Source organism: Myotis davidii, unplaced genomic scaffold, assembly GCF_000327345.1.
Source record: "Myotis davidii unplaced genomic scaffold, ASM32734v1 scaffold162, whole genome shotgun sequence".
Taxonomy (NCBI): domain Eukaryota; kingdom Metazoa; phylum Chordata; class Mammalia; order Chiroptera; family Vespertilionidae; genus Myotis; species Myotis davidii.
This window is the reverse complement of record NW_006300036.1, coordinates 1,697,658-1,715,744: the sequence shown is the minus strand read 5'-3', so window position 1 is coordinate 1,715,744 and position 18,087 is coordinate 1,697,658. Positions and strand designations below refer to the sequence as shown.

The 18,087-nt window shown below is 35.4% G+C and overlaps 1 protein-coding gene across 1 annotated transcript in view; it reads right to left on the bottom strand.

Annotated features, from left to right (window-relative positions):
• ADGRL2 (adhesion G protein-coupled receptor L2) overlaps positions 1-18,087 on the bottom strand; it is a 277,155-nt gene that overhangs the window by 59,763 nt on the left and 199,305 nt on the right. The gene's annotated exons all lie outside the window — the stretch shown is intronic.

The following is an 18,087-nucleotide window of genomic DNA, read 5'->3' as shown; positions in this document are numbered from 1 at the left end:
ATCAGGGCCCAGCCCAGGGAGGATCCTGCAACCAAGGTTGCAGCCCTTGACCAGAATCGAACCTGGGACCCTGGGACACTTTGGTCTGCAGGTTGACGCTCTATCCACTGAACCAAATCAGCTAGGGCTGAAAGTAAGTTTTGACAACATAATAAAACAAAGGAGGTACCAGCTTTTGAAGTTTATTCTCTAAATCCAGTTTGGTGTTAAGTTTCCTACTATAATACAGTCTATACTCTTGAAACCTACATTTAAAATTTAGGCCTGGCAGGTGTGGCTCAGTGGTTGCATGTGGCTCGCGAGGCGCGGTTTGCCAACCACGGAACTAGGAGGTCACAGTTCAATTCCCACCGTGAATTATGCCCAGCTTGTGGGCTTGATCCCCAGTGTGGGGAGTACAGAGGCAGCTAATCAATGATTCTCTCTCATCATTGATGTTTCTATCTCTCTCTCTCCCTCTCCCTTCCTCTCTGAAATCAATAAAAACGTATTTTTAAAAAATAAATAAAGATTTAGCATAGTGCCTGGCACATACTGAGTGTCTAAACATTGTTTTTACTCTTTCAATTTTCTAGATTAATGTGCTGGTACTATTAATATGCTATGACTATGAAACTTCGTTCTTCTAAATTAAGACTCCCTGAAACATAACATTAAAAAGAATGTCACTGACGTGATGCCTAGTATGTCCTATTTATTACAACTGGAAGTATTTTCTTATTTTTGTGTTGTCAGAAATTATCAAGATTATTAGAATTAGGTTAGAATTCTAGGCAACATGGTATTTATTTAAGTTCCATGTATTTATCCAAATGATCTTTTTTATAAGCTTTTTAAAGGCAAGAATTATCCTTTAAAAGTAATATTTGCAGGCTTTTATTATATTTTCCAAAACTACATAAATTAAGAAGCACAGCAAGCAGAACAAGAGCATTATAGCAAAACTTATTTAATAATTTGAATACCAGGCATCCTATAGTACATACAATAACTGGACTAGAAAATGGTTAAAAAAAAAAAAAGAATGAAAAAGCAGCCCAGTGTTTTTATTTTTTTAATTTTATTGATTTTTTTACAGAGAGGAAGGGAGAGGGATAGAGCGTTATAAACATCCATGAGAGAGCAATACTGATCAGCTGCCTCCTGCACACCTCCCACTGGGGATGTGCCCGCAACCGAGGTACATGCCCTTGACCGGAATCGAACCTGGGACCTTTCAGTCTGCAGGCCGGCACTTTATCCACTGAGCCAAACCGGCAAGGGCCAGAGTTTTTATTTTTAAACTAGAGGCCTGATGCACGAAATTTGTGCAAGATTAGGCTTTTCTTCCCCCGGCTGCCGGCACCAGCTTCCCTCTGGCACCCGGGACTCGGGCTTCCTTCGCAGCCCCGGCTTCATCCAGAAGGATGTCAGTCTAATTAGCATATTATGCTTTTATTATTATAGATCCTTACCTGAGGACATGATTTTACTGATGGGGGGGTTGAGAGGGCAGAGAAAGAAAGAGAAATGTTGATGTGAGAGAGCAATATTAATCAGTTGCCTCCCCCACTATGGAACCCACAACCTGGATATGTTCCCTGACCGGGAATTGAATCTGCCACCTTTGGTATATGGGATGATGCTCCAATCAGATGAGCCACATAGGCCTGGGCGCAGCCCAGTTTATAGCACAGCAAGTAACTAAAGAACAGTAGAAGAAGAACTGTGTCAGAGAGGTAAGTATGTTAACAAGTCAGGCACCTTAGAAGCTATTTCAATTTAAACCAGGTTGACTCTTCCTTAAAGAACAGCAAGACCTGAAAACCTCTACAGAATCAAAAAGGTTAATTTTATAGGTCAAGGTATATTATAAACAAGTCTTAAATATTAAATAAGTTATAACTAATATTTTGTGTGGTATTTGGTACCATATTTTTAAAAAACTTATCCTCTATATATATATAAAAGCCTAAGCGACTGGACAACCGGAATGACTGGTCGCTATGACGCACTCTGACCACCAGGGGGAAGATGCTCCCTAGTGGTCAGTGCACTCCCACAGCCAACCTCCTGTGGTCCCTCCCCGCCCCCCAGACGGCCAACCTCTTGTGGTTCCTCCCCCCGGCTGGCAGGCCCTGATAGCCCAATCAGGGTTGGCCCCCGGGCTGGGATGGAGAACCAGGGATGGGTGGCGGTGGATGTGGCTCCTTTCCCAGGGGAGCTGAGGGCTTGCTCTGTCCCTCTCCCTGGCCGGCAGGCCCCGATTGGCCCACTGCCCACCTGCTGCAGTGGAAGGTGGAAGACGGGAGGCGGGGAATCTCGTGGTGTCTGGGAGCTGACGATGGTGGCATCAGCATCTGGCAACCATTGCCTCCTCTCTGGCCTAGCCCTGATCGGCCTGGCCCCAATCAGCCCTGATTGCCGGCCAGGCCTAGGGACCCCACCCATGCACGATTTCATGCACCGGGCCTCTAGTACAAAATAATTTCCAAGAGTATGTATAATGTAAATGATGCCCTGTCACATTCTTCTGTTTTACTTTCATTATTCTGTATTTCTTATAAATTGGTTCAATCTCTTGAGGAAATTTGCCAATTGTTCTCAATTTAGTGTAAGTGAATTATTTTAACATAAATCACAGAACCAATCTTATATCCTAAAAATTTAAATAATAGAAGATAAGATTTAAGATTTCTCAATAGGTCAATATCTAATGTTTCAACTAATGTTTCATTCTCTCCTTTGTTAAATTTAGAGCAAAAAGAGATTTCGCTCCTTTTTATAAGTGTCTTAATCTCCCAGGGACCCTCAACGACTAACCTAGTCCCCATAAAACCTAAAGTTCTTTAAATTTTTTTCTTGTATATACTCATACCTACAAGGGTCCTCCATTTATATAACCCTCACACCTTGCAGAATCAAAATAATCTAAACTCATCTGAGTTACATCCCCCCTTTTATAAACTCCCTCAGTATACATTTTATAACCACTCAACAGTGTTAAGTCTGCCATGCTGCAAATGATTTTAAAACGTATCTAAAAGATATTCATAGCAGAAATCCCCCCAAATAATTCCACTTGTTAGTAAACTTTCTATAATATCATCACTGTCCCCCTTCCCACAGAAGCTTCTTCTCACGTAATCAATCCAACAACAGGTGCGAGAGAAAGGAAATTATGCTCAAGGCTGAAATGCACAAAGAGCATGACGGACTTTGGACCAAGGTGAAGAAGGATGTAGCTCAAAGAATTTGGGGATTTACATATTTTTTTCAAAAATAAAGCATACCTGATGATTACCCAGTTTTTTCCCACTAGACGGTCAGAAAGAATAAATATGACTTTAATATGGAATTCAAGTTTTTCATTTTATATTTTTCAATGTCACAATATGTTGACAAGAAGTATACAAGGGACAAAGTATTCCTGCTTCCATTATTTCTTAAAAGACCAACACCATGTAAATGAAAAATAATTGCTCATACTTACTCTTTCTGATCTTTGTATTAGTCATCTCACCAAAATTACAGGTTCAAATAAGTGTTAAAAGCAATTACCATCATTACTAATCATACTGTTCAAAACATTCACTTTAAGACAGCAAATGGTATTAATTCTTGGGCTATTTTCCTAAGTACAACTGAAGGTAAGGAGACTTAATGGAGTTCCTGCAAGTAAAACTATGTATATTTCTAGAATTCATGGCATCTCAAGATGTCAAAAATGTTCATTTTTATATGCCATATATTTATAAAATTAATCTTGAGGGGGAAAAAGTAAAGGGTTAATCAGCAAGAAGTGGAATGCAGAAGCATAAAAATATCAGATCTGTATAGCAGTATCTTGATTCATGGAAAAGAAAACCAAAGCTTTTAGAGGACCAAATGATGGAAATAAAAATACAGACTATGTACATTCAATTATGAATGAAGCACGTAGCCTTAAGTTTCCATATACAGTAAGTGTGGGACACAAGGGAAGAGGAAATACCCAATGTGAGCTGTTAGCATGAAGAAAAACCTGAAAACCAATACACTGTTGGTGAGATTTGACACTTGGAAACTGCTATCATTTAAGAAGATAGGGAAAGAGAAAGCAATTAGATACAGAAGCAAAGTAAATTTCCTCCAACTGTTCTGCTCCAAGTTTTCCTTGAAACAAAAATGAAAAGGCACACCTAAGCCAAAAACAACGGCATTCATTTGTTTGTTTTCTCAGCCCTAGGCATAGTTCCCGGCCATAGTTCCTGGCATAACTTTCTCTCAGGGGGAGAGGTATCTTTATTAGTAAAGGTATGGTTGTACTAACAAAGTATTAGCATATTTTAGTAATACCATGTGAATTATGTTAAAAATCTACACTTTTCTCAAATGTTAAGCATGAATTTAAGTATGAATGAGAACAAGGCAGAAGAGAAAAAATAGGGCTTTTTAAGTAGGTGGACCATTGATTACAACGTGAGGGAAATACAATTACTATTTATCATAAAGAAAATGAATTCTAGATATTGATTAAACACTTCAACTTTAATAAAATTTATCTTATTACCTATCTGTAAAGATGCACAGATGAGTTAGGCTAGTTAAGCACTGGCCTTCAAGATGTGGTGCTCAGACCAGGAGCACCTGCTTCAACTGGGAACTTGTTAGAAATGCATCCTCAGGCCCTACTCAAGACCAACAGACTCAGAATCCAGAGGCCACACCCAGCAATCTGAGTTTTAACTAGTTATTCAGGTGATTCTGATGACTAAAAACCACTGGGTTAGAGAACAGTTTGAATACTTTAGTAAAGAATAAATATGTATTGGAAACTCATTCATTTGCTCTATAAATCTTAATAAAATACAAGTAAAATACAATTTCATTAAGTAATGAATAAGGTTTACGTAGCAAATACATAATAGAGTTTATGATGCTAATATGACGTCCTTTGCTATTTTAATCATAAGAATCAAGCAAGGGTTTTAGTTGCTCCAATTTTGAACCAACAGGTTAGTTATTTATAAATTCCTAACCTGAGAAATTTTAAAGAAGTACAACTTCTAGGAACATGCACATATCACATGCAAGTCCATTTTTAAAAACAGAGAAAATATTATTTTTTCCTAAAAGTTTGCTAGCTAATGAAAATTTTGAACACTAAATAATCCTGGACATAAATATTTTTTGACAATCTGTACCAATAAACTGTGTTCCCTAGGAGGACACTGTTAAAAATAACAATAACAAAAAAACAATTCACTGTAATCATTGAAAATTTTTCTACATTCAACCTTTGACTTATTTACTCAAATAAACTTAAACAAAGTGGATCAACTATAGGAAGAAATAATATTATTTTTTTGAAAGAACTCAAAAGTTGCATAAGTGCAGCCCTTGCAAATAATGTCTAAGCAATAGCTGAGATATAATGTACGATTTAACATCTAGTAAATAAATGTAAAGCACTCATTTTCAAATTCTAAGCATATAATCATTCTTAATATCTAACCACATTTCTAAAAATTTCCAGAAGTTGGCATGGATAGACAAAAGATAATCATTACTTCACATCACTGGGTTAAGAGCACTTTCAAAAAATATCACCTATACGTTATTTCTACACATTCTTGTAAATCTCAAGTTTCTATTATTTTAATATTTATTCCTCTAATCTTCTTACTAATCTAAAATGAGAATTCCATGTCACTAAATTAAATACAATAATAAATGCCTTGTACATTATCAAGTTCAAATACCAGAATAAAAGTATTATTTCTGACATTAATATTCATAACTTACATTTTTAAACATAAACACCATCAACTACACCCCCAAAAAATCCTAAGTCCTGCTTTATAGGCCATAAAGCTGCTTTAAATGGAACAAAAAGACTGACTTTAAAAAATTATTTTAAAACTCATTCGTTTTAAGTCTTTCTACTCTAAATAAGAAAAAAAAAAATCTACTCAGGAGTGAAGCCAAATGTGTATCTCTAAAGCTGAAGAAAATAAAACCGAGTAATTTTGGAGATGAGTAGTTTACTAATTTCCTTCCTATTCACAACAGAATAGCAAACTTTAGAGTTAATATTTAAAGTCAGTGATATTGTCCAGGTTTGTGCATAATGTGTAAGAAAAATGTACTTCAAGGAATATATAACAAATCGCTCAATCATCACAATTAGGAGATGGTAAAAAGTGAAAAGTATTAAAATAGTACATTTTATCTCACAAATTTAATAAAAACTCTCGGGTTTCAACATTAACTTTTAAGGTAACCACAATATTTTTTTAAAATTAAGATAAATGTTACCAAGAAAAATGTGTAATTAATCAAAGGCATTTTATAAACGAGTAATACCATAATTTACATTCTCATACATAAAATTTACTTAGAAAATGTCATGCACAAAGTAACAGCAGTACCGTCTTTAAAAAAAACATCTTTTTGGGGGGAACACGTGAAATATTAATGCAAACTAACGATTACTATGCTGATTTTCCTTAATCTTTTAAAACTGTAAATGAAAGGCACAATGCACATGTTACTTATTATAATCTGAGAATATATTTTACAAAACATAATATAGCATATCGTTTGTCACTCAGATGCAAAAACATTTGCTATTTGGGAAGATTAGCTTTTAAAGGAGGCTTTAGAATCAGAAAGTTCCAGCCCAGCTCCTTACTTAACTGTGAGTCCATAGCAATGTACCTTTCAACCCTAGCTATACCTTCTTTAGATGTTTGTTGTTAAGGTTAAATGAGATAATGCCGGCGAACACTCTGTACAATTACTCACCAAATATGAACGACCAAAAACAACAAAATATGATTAATAACAACAACTACTCCTTTGTATAAGATAAACATCGACTTGCAAACCTTAAAGGGGCAAACTATTTTATCTTTCTATAGAAATCATACTGCACACGATTTCCTGTGTTCAGCTTTAAAAACAGACTGAACTATTCATGCAAATTTGTTTTCTTTCCAACTCTAATCTGGAACTGTACAACGCCCAACAGATTGCTTTTACTCTTCTTTTGATTATCTTATGCTCATTATTACACTTTAACCAAGTGCAAAGTATGGAGATGAGATTCCACGTGTCATCTATTGTGAGAGGTGTTTTAATCAATAGCCGTGTTCTGCTGGTTAAGCAAGGGCTTCTGTTTTGGCAAGATAACATTAGTTTATCCAGTCATGCTCCAAAAACCATTGGCAATCTTCAGCAGATCATTAGATACGCTACAATAAAGCTTTGGTACATTCTCTTTGCCTCCTTAAATTACTTCTTCCCTGTCCCATCATTCCTCGTCTCGATGGCACTGCATTATTACTGCATCTCCCCTAAAACGTATGTAGAGCTATGTCTCCAGGCCATAGGATGCCATTTTCAATTGAAGCTTCTGCTTGAAAATATAAATTAAGAAAATTTCATTATCTCCTGCCAGGGGCCATTATTCACCACAGTTCTAAGGAAGATTAAAAATTCAAAATCTACCAAGTTGAACAAATACTCCAGCATTCAACAGAAAAGCTCAGAAAACTAAAAATTAATATCATGACAGAAACTAAAAATTAATGTTTGCTGGAATTTGTTGGAGCCATCCTCCAGGATTAGAACAATTCTTTATTGAGTCCGTATGTTTGGTGAAGATTGCTTCAACAATGCCAATCTCTCGGTGGTATCCGTTATTTTAAAAATTCAATTATAAAATGCTATCAATAATAGGTCTGTTTCTTTCCTGAGTTACCTTCTGTCTTGGTTAAAAGTGTTCACTTTTTGGAGATGAAATAAATATATCGAAGATTCCAGGGTATCATGGAATGATAACCCTTTCCAAAGTGCCAAAAATAAGCAGAACATTCACAGGAGTGCCCTAGAAGAGTTTAAACCACACCCACACGGGGAATCGTATTTTCTGAATGAACAGAACATGGATGGTTGAATTCCTGCACTATAAGTCCATTCTTACTAATGAAATGATGTCCATGCTTGAGCTTTAATAAAAAATTATTATATATCAGTAAGTAAATTTTATTCTATTCAAGTACACAAGTTAAAATTTTAGAAACGTTACCACAAAGGGTAAGAAAGAAAAAGGACACTGGCAACCTATAAAATCTTATCAGAAGTGACACGTTAATAGGATTCACTAATTATTTTTAAATAAATGAAATAATGATGAGTAGTTAACTTTCCTATTTCTGCTTGCAAACAAGCACAGTTAGGAGAAAATAAGTACTTAGACATCCAATTCTGTTTCAATCAGCTGTATTTGATTCCCAAAGAATTCTGTCAATTTGGACACAGTTTGGTATAATCAAAGCCCATAATATAACACTTGTGAGACAGATCTACTTAAGGAGCAAGGGGAAAAGTACCCTTTGGCTTACAAATCACTTCATACAACTAACAATTCCAAATGAGCAAGGACCATAGTACTGCAGATACCAGAACCCCTGTCTTTTTTGGTCCAAATTTAGAAAACATTTTTACACAAGTGGCAGATGATCTTAAAACATGAAAGGTAAGTTCCAATTCAAATAGATTTGCTCAGCAAAGTAATTAAATAAACCATGAGATACGAAGATATAGGTAACAATCATCATCACTAAAGAGGGAAACTGAGTTGAATGTTAAACCAAACCTTTTTATTTTTTTACTGTATAATAAAATGTTGGGTTTTTTTTTTAATCATCTAAACGTCTCTTCTGTGAGCTAAGGAAAGTGGGCCCTGCTTTCTTTAAATATTTATTAATGATGATTTCAGAGCCTAACCAATTGCAAGGTAAACATAACATTAGGAAGCTAAATGGTGTGTAATTAATATGGTAAAAAAAAAAAAAAGAGTTCTATAGTAATGTTCTCATTTGTCATATAGCTATGCTCTCATAAGTTATTTAATAATTTCGTGTGTTCCAGAAGACTTCTACCCATCACAAAGTATTTAATTATGTAGACATGTTAGAATATTGTACTCTCTAAGCATTATAGAATATTGTTATTTAAAGCATTCCTAAATCATGGAAATAAAACTGAATTATTGAAATAAAATCACTATAAACATCTCTAAGAAAATATGCTTGAATATTGGTACATGCTTGAGTACATAATTTGGAAAAAATAATGTAATTTCTATTCCATTTGGTTTCCGATATACTTGTGTTTTCAAAAAAATTAAATATAATCTTGATTTTTTAAAAATTGCAACTGTGACTAAATCTTTGCAACTGTATTTTAAAAAGGTATAAAAAAGCCAATTTATTATTTAAATAAGTATAAGCAAAAATACAAAGTATCTTTCTGTATTATCAATATATAAGCATAAACCTATATGACTGAAAAGTGCACAGTATGTAACAGAAATAGAAAGCCAAATAAATATCAGGTAAACCTACAGAAAGTTAATAAAAGCTTGATTAAGATCATGCCCAGAAGATTGTCATTCTGTTTTTCAATATGTTGAAAGCAGGAATAACATAAAAGTGACACTTTCCATAATCATTTGTGTCAGAGTAAAATATTGTGTCAGGAATAATAACCACAAAGTATGCATACTGTAATATTTATAGCTAAATTTGCATCTTAGAAACTTAAAAATATCCTCAAAAATTCCACATTAATTACTGAAATAAGCATTTTGAAATGGCATTGCTGATCTGCTAGACAACTTCTATGTTTTAGGAACCTTTGAAATTTCTCGTAGTTTCTACTGAACCTTGGGGTCAGTTTAATGCAAATTAGGCTTAACTCACTCAGAGCCTTATTAATCAAGTACAAAATTCGTGTTTTCACAAATGCACATTCAACATAAATGTGCGTGCTTTTACAGTATTAGCAAAATAGGAAGTATTTATTTACAAAGCATGCCACTTAGACTAAGTTTCATTCACAGGGTCATCAGGTCTAACTGCTAAATGAAAGGAAAAAAAAAATAATTTAAGTGGGGATAAACTACAAAATATTGAAATACTTTAAAAATATCACGTGTCCAGTTTTTCAAGAACTCTTTTATTAATTCAAAAGCAATTATTGTGATCTGTATCAAATAGGAGCAATGATTTTTAAAAACTGTTAACCTACTATAGTTTGCACTTGAAGAAAGTATCACATTATTAACAAGGGAAATTGCTATGGGATGCCCTAGTTAGATTAAATTAGCAAGAAACTTGTTACCAGACCATATGAAAGACATAGCGTAATAAGACATGACCTTGCAGAGTCTTGGAGCCAATCTGTGATGTTTTTCCCTTCTTCTAGCCCTTGCTCATTATCTGCAAAGTTACAGACCCTTTTGTCAGGGGTTCTTTTTCTTCAAATTGTGAGGGGATTTTTGGTTTCTAAATATTTAATTAGTCCTGTTATGATATGAGAATTGTTTTACATGCAAAGCATTTTGATTTTCATATTCTATTCCTTCTAATTATCCTTAGATTTATATTGGTCATCCCACATCTTTTACTTTTGTAATTATTTACTTCTTAAAGATCATTTGGTGGAGAAATATTTTCACCCTGGTGGCTCTTCTTTTCCACAAATGGCTTTTCTGGTCCGTTCATTACCCGCTCAGAGGATTAGAATTTGAAATAATGAAAAAAGAACCTACAACCAAAAGGAGTTTTAGAGAGCAAAACTGGGTAAACCAGATTTTTGTTGCTGCTATTTTAAATTCACCTTAAAGATTACTCCCTTGGTTTGGATATGACTTCGATAAACAGGAAAATTATGCCATAAATATATTTTCTGCCTCCCAAGATGTTTGATGGGGTGTCATTTAGTCAGTATTATATATCTCTGCATATACACGAAACAGATTTCTAGTCTAATTGACAGTTAATGTAATTTCCGCTTTTACAGACCTCATTTTGATTACAGCACAGCAACAAATGTTCACAGAACTTCCTATACAAATCAAACTGAAAACTTAAAAACAAAATGAATTTAAATTTGTCTACCTACAAAAAACTTCAGACAAAGTATATGTTGTTGAATCATTTAATCAACTCAGGAAAATTTACTTTTTACTTAAATGACTACATTTATAAATGCTTGTTTTTGTGGGTGGGTGTTTTTTTTTTTAACAATCGGATTTCTCATTCTTCTATGTTATACTAAAGTTTTATCACGGAAGGAACAATTCAAAATGTCTCACTGATACACACAAGATTCCATTTCCCTAATAAAAACTGCACAAATTTTGTATAGATATTTACCTAACTTCTGTAAGATAAGAAGTGAAAAACAATAAAGGCAAAAATCCGCAACCACAGACTCTTGGAATACTGTTAGCAGTAAAGTAGGTGTGGAAGGCTAAAAACAATCCTTAATACCCATAATATAAATAATCAAATCCATTAGAGACTAGATATGCTATGGATCATACACTCTCAAAATTAATGGAGTCTCACCTCACTGGCAAATACATGGCACATTTCACTGGCTTACTTCTGATAAATCAGAACTAATCTTTAATCATGACAAAATATTCATAATCTAATCCTTTTATCAAATTGACTATCACTGCAGGAGTCTCATGTGTTTGCACAATTAAAAACCCCATGTTAGCTGCATATAATAAGGCATTACATTTGATGCAAATCCTTTTCTATTGAAATAAGTGCCAAGCTGGCAGCAGGAAGTAGCTGATAAGAAAGCAACAAGGCACTGCTGATGGCATTCTCGATAACTGAACACCTTCTCATAAGCATTCAGCCTACAGTGTATTACTCAAAGTGCTCTTTAAAAAACAAACAAACACACAGATCAAGGGAAGTGTCCTCTTGCCGCATCTCAGTCACAAAGGCAAGAAATTATCTAAAAACAGACAGATAATAGATAGGGAGAAAAAGAGGGAGGGAGGGAGGGGTGATGATTTTGTATGCATTCTGGTACTAGAAACAGTACTATAAGACCTATCAGCAATATAAGACATAGCTTAGGTACAGAAATACCTAGATTTAAAAGCAGAGTAATATCCTAAATATACCACATCCAACCAATATCTATGCAGGAAAACAAAACAAAACAAGTGGATATAAAATTGCCTATTAATGTTCTCTGCTACAGAAAGAGTGAACTCTATATTGTTTCAGAATTAATATAAAGGGCCTAAAACCCTTGTGTTATTTTCCATATTGATATTATAGAGTTAAAATCAGTTTTTAACATCTATTTTATAAGTATTCCACAATTTTGAGACATTTAAAGAGCATAATTTTTGAAAAATCCTTTCCTCCTTAGACTAAGTGCAAGAAGAGGATCCACAAGACTCCCGAGAAGAAGAAAGCTGATGAGATGCTGCATGCCATGGAAAGTTAGAAAGGGTGAGGACGGAAGCTGCATTAACTCCCTTATCAGACCTACGGTCAGTATTTCCTCAACATACAGTACATTTTCACACTTCAGGCCGTTGCTCAGCACTGTCCGTTCTCCATCAGATTTTGAAAGTGCATGGTGCTACCTCAGCGATTTGAAGTCATTATTTCTGTACATCCCTCATTTCTTCACCAGATTGTAGTATCTGTTGAGGGGTTTGTGCCTGTTTTAAGAACCTCTGAGCCATGTTCAGTGAATAATGCTGTGCCTTATCTAAAATTTATTAAGTCCATAAACATCAGTCTATAGACTTGAAAATATTCTTCCCAGTCATACATAAATAAATTTAGAGTATCTGTCACATTAGCTTGTACATCACACAGCTTAATAATTATGGGTAGCATAAAACAGTGGATAAAAGATGAAGATATAATTTTCAGAAGTGAAAAACAGTTCCATAACCGTAAGATATAAATCAAATTGAAAAACTTTTCTGAATTTTGCAGCTTGTGTAAGTTTTTAAAAATGACAGTGAAGCTAGAAAGCTTCTATTCCATATTATCTTCCTAGCCTGAATTAGCTTCGTATCAGTATCTTGTCTGAAAGGCTCAGTTCATCATGACCTATAAAATGTTAGACTTGAAAGCTTTAAATACCGCTAACACCATGTACAGGCTGGGGAGGACAAGGCTGTGTGCTGTGAAGCATCAGCCCTGCTCTTCAGAGAGCGAACATGCACTCTCAGGCCACAGATATAAACAGGATAAGCATATTAAATAATAAGTGGCTAGGAAAACATCGTTGTGACTGCAGATTAAAGACACAATGCACACTTTATTATATTATACACATTGGGATCTATTAAGTATTTTAAGATTTTTACATGTCTTACAAAAGTAACAGCTAAATTGAGATTGTTGTAATGTAATAAAATGTATTTGAAGTTACATATTTTATAGCAAGAGTTTTAGAATTATCTTTATTTGCAAAGAGCATTCTAATACTTCAAGTCCTACACTCACACATAAAATTATGTATTATGTTAGGAATCACAGCAAATTTTTTTAGCTATATTTGATATGTCATTATGAAGAAAAAGAAACAAGAGAAGTCTTGCTATTATCTTTGATCCTTCGCTTTTCCATTTCAGCAATCTCATTCATGTCAAAAGGCCATTAGAACGTCTGCCCACTTTTACATCTCAACAGCCCAAGCAGGGCACAATCTTTTTTCAGGAATGGTTTCTTCTTTTTAAAAAAAAAATACAGCGAAAAAGCCTAATAAAGCCACAAAGGACAGAATATTACCTTTGTTAAAGAAAAAGGACCACGTGACAAAGATAAACTTTAGAATGTAAAATGCCATTTCTGAACCTGAATTGGGCATTTCTTTTTTTGCTTTAAAACAAATTTAACTTTTCAAATTTTTAAAATGTTTTTAATTGCCAGATTCCTGTAATGTATGTAACAGTACCACTGACAGAACTTATTTTTCTATTGAATAGTATTAGCTTTCTTAGGCTGGGTAAGCAAGAAGTGGAATTTCATTGAGGGCAAAATCTCTGCGAAGCACAAGTGCTTTCAGAAGGATCCGTGAAGCCATGAGAAAGCACAATTGGGTGAGCTAGAGAAGTCCAATGTGGTTGCAACAAAGGCACAGCAAATTCCTAAGGGGGGGAGCTCTGGAGTTGGGAAAGCCCTTCAGAGAAGTCTCAAAGTGAAGGAAAGAAGGAGGAGCGCATGCCATTGTGCTCTGGCATTTGGTGCAGGCTGCCTCTGGGGAGAAAAGTTTAAGATCCCTTCAGCCCCTGGCAGCTCCGGGGCAGGGACCACTGTGAGCCCATCAGCAGGCAATTTCCCAGGCAGCTGGGGGGAGGAGAGTGAGCAGCCTGAGCCTATAGGGTAAATCTGGAAGGGACACCACAACATCCACTACACAGCACTGGCACAGAAAACAGATTAATTGCAATTGTTTTCAAAACAGTTCTTTTAAGATGACTTCTCATGTTCTCGGTTTTTATAGTATTTTATCTTCTTGTACACACTGACATGTCAATCCTGTTTGCTAAGCGATAGTCAATGGGTTTCCTATAGAGCAATGAACCTTAACAGGCAGCTTTTAATTGGCCCACATAGGAAACCACATTACTATTAATTCCACAGCTACAGCACAAAATAAAGCCATTGCTTCTCTAACTCTAGAGCAATTAGACCTCTCGGCTATTTGGCTAGCTCTACTTCATGATACCCAATGCAGTTAATTATATTTTTTGATGTTAATAGTCTCTGTCAGTCTCAAGCATAACTTCTCTTTGATGAATATTTAAATTATATTTGAATAAAAATAATCTTGGTTACATTTCATATTCAGTAATCATCACAGCTTAATAAAGGCCTACTCGCCAAGAGTTGAAATAAATGGCAATGCACATATTAAAGGTCCTAAATCAACTTATCAGATAATATATGGGTAATTAGCATATCTATCTCTCTAGTTATCCAACATATGTGTTTATATACATTTTAAAAGGTATATTCTCATTCACATAACAACACAAAATTAGATTTCAAAAGTTACTTATAAGCATTCTTTCCAATTACATTTATAGGAATTCATGAGTAAACAAGAACATCTAAGGGCTGGGTCATAAGATAATTTAATGTACATAAAAAATTACCAAGTTATAAAATGTCCCAGAAAAATCAGCATACATTTTCTTGCCTACTCTAGCTGTACTGTTTTGTTAAATTTGAAGAGTAATAAGAAAAAAAAACAACTTTCAGACAAAGGAGGCAAGAGCATACAGAGTCAAGACAATCTCTTCAATAAATGGTGCTGGGAAAATTGGACAGATACATGCAAAAAATGAAACCAAACTACCAACCCTCTTGCAGTCTAGGAACCCTCAAGGAGTGGGTCTAAGCTGGCAGTCGGACATCCTTAGTGCTAACACAGAGGTGGGAGAGGCTCCCACCACCACCACTGCGCTTGCCGTGAGCCTGGCTTCTGGCTGAGCAGTGCTCCCCTGTGGGAGGGCACTGACCACCAGGGGGCAGATCCTGCATTGCGTGTCTGCCCCCGAGTGGTCAGTGCACATCATAGCAACCGGTCGTCTGGTTCTGCTGTAATGGTTGCTTAGGCTTTTATTAGATAGACTAGATGCCTGATGCACAAAATTCGTACAAGAGCAGACCTTCCTCCAATGGACACAGACAGTAGGGTGGTGGGGGCTTTCCCAGAGTGGGAATGGCTGGGGTGGAGGGGTCAACTGGGGGAAAAGGAGACATATGTAAAACTTTAGACAATAAAAAAGAACTATGGTACATCTACACAATGGAATACTACACTGCTATAAAAAAGAAAGCACTCTTACCATTTGCAATAGCATGAATGGACCTGGAGAGCATTATGCTAAGCGAAATAAGCCAGTCGGAGAAAGATAAGTATCACATGATCTCACTCATTTGTGAAATATAATGAACAACATAAACTGATGAACAAAAATAGATCCAGCGACACAGAAGCATCCAACAGATTGTCAAACCTCAGATGGAAAGCAGGAGAGGGTACAAAGATAGGGTAAGAGATCAATCAAAGGATTTGTACACATGCAAATAAGTATAACCAATGGACACAGACAGTAGGGGGGTGAAGGCATGTGCAGAGGGGGTGGTAGTGGCTGGGAAGATGCCAATGGGGGAAAAAGGAGACAAACATAATACTTTAAACAATAAAGAATTTAAATTAAAAAAACACGCATTTTTTAAAATGTGATAATTGTTTTTCTATTTCAAATTTTTTTATTGAATGAATAAATGTTTTGTTATTTTATCTACTTAATCAATGCCCCTTAATAAATTATATTAGTTCATTTTCAAATTTTCAATCTTTCTTCCCCCAAATCCTAAATTTTTAGAATACAAAGACATAATGAAATATAATAAAAAAAAATATAAAGAAATGTCCTAAATTGCACACATCAACCAAGAATGCCCAATGGAACATTGTGCCAATTTTCTGAAACTGTCACATTATGAATAAAACAGGCAGATAGAAATGGAAAAGTTTTCTGAGGTCTAAAGCTTAAAATTTAGTTCTACTACTTTCAGGGGAAAAAATTATAAATAGAAAACCTGGTACCAAAGTGAATACTTATTTAGAAATCAAATCAAATCAACTCAAATTACAACAAAACATGTTTAAAAGCCTACTAATATCACAAAGCTTAAATTAATGTTTTAGTAAATTTAATTGCTTGACATTTCTTATAATACTTTTGTTATAATTTTTTACTCCACAATCTATAACTCCTTCTTTATCTAACAATTTTAGTGTCACTTTCTATAATTTTGCTTTTCTTCTAAAACAGCTGATTAAAACTTGTTTCTTATTATTGATGGTTGGTATGCATGAAACATGCATCTACAATGTCACAGGTGCTCATGTTGACCTGCTATGGCCTGTGCACCACAAACACAGGTATATTTTATTATGATTCTATTTTATATGATACTCAGTAAAAGAGAGGAACAGGATGGTCAGTTATAATTTTAAGTACCACATTTGATATGTTCTCTATGCATCTACCATATGTACTTCACTAAGCATACACAGGAAACAACTAATTCTGTTTGAATTAGTTATACGTATATGAGAACCAAATCTCCACTTACTGTTTTACACATTTAATGACTGAAAGACAGAATAGCTTCTGGCTTCACACATTTCAACCATTATTTCTCCACATATTTCAGGTGCATAGGACACACTGATATTGTAATATGACACCTGGCCTTGCACATTTATGTCATGATCAGTAATGTGGTATACTGAGTAGGAGTATTTCTAGAGGCCATTTTTCCCCACCAGAATAGCTAGCAATAACTAAACTGTGCATGAGTGTCTACAAACCACATAAAAATACCCCACTAAACCCAAACTGAATTTATCACCAACTGAACCTCCACTTAACAGAATCCCAAAATGCTCTTGCCTACACCTAAGTGACCATAAATGAGGGGAAGTATAACAAAGTAGAGGTCAAAGAATGAAATTAAAACCTCAAAAGATTGTTTTTAAATATCAAACTTCAGCACATTTTACAAAAACATATGACTCTGTGAGCACACTGCTAGGGGCCCTAACAACACCTTGGAAAGAGGCTGTGTAGGAAAAGGGCGCTGACGTTTAAGATTAATTAGCTTCATGGTAAATCCATCTATAGGAACAGATTAATATTCTCACAAATTATAGGCCAGTTCAAAAGCAATGACATATCCTTAGTCTTAAAAAATACATAAGAGAAATACCACTGCTAAGAATCTCAAGCCAAGTTGGGGTCTCTCAGCCTAGCCTGAGCCCTCTCGCAATCTGGGACCAGCTGGGGGATGTCAGAGAGCCAGCTTTGGCCCCATCCCTGCAGGCCATGCCGAGGGACTCCACCAGTGCATGATCAGGGCCGGGGAGGAATCACAGGAGGGCTCCAGGGGTGTGTCTGGCATGTCCTGCCCAGTACCATTGGCCAGACCCCAGCAGCAAGCTAACCTACTGATCCGAGTGTCTGCCCCCTGGTGGTCAGTGCACATCATAGTGACTGGTCGAACGGTCAAATGAATGGTTGGACACTTAGCATGTTAGGCTTTTATTATATAGGATGACTCATGTCAGACACTCTTTAAGGTCATGAGGACTTGTGTTTAGGTGAGTCGTAAAACTATGTCTTTATTGTTTGCATTTAACATATGTGAAGAAATATTTAGAGAACTGCTACATATATTAGTTACATGATATACTTTA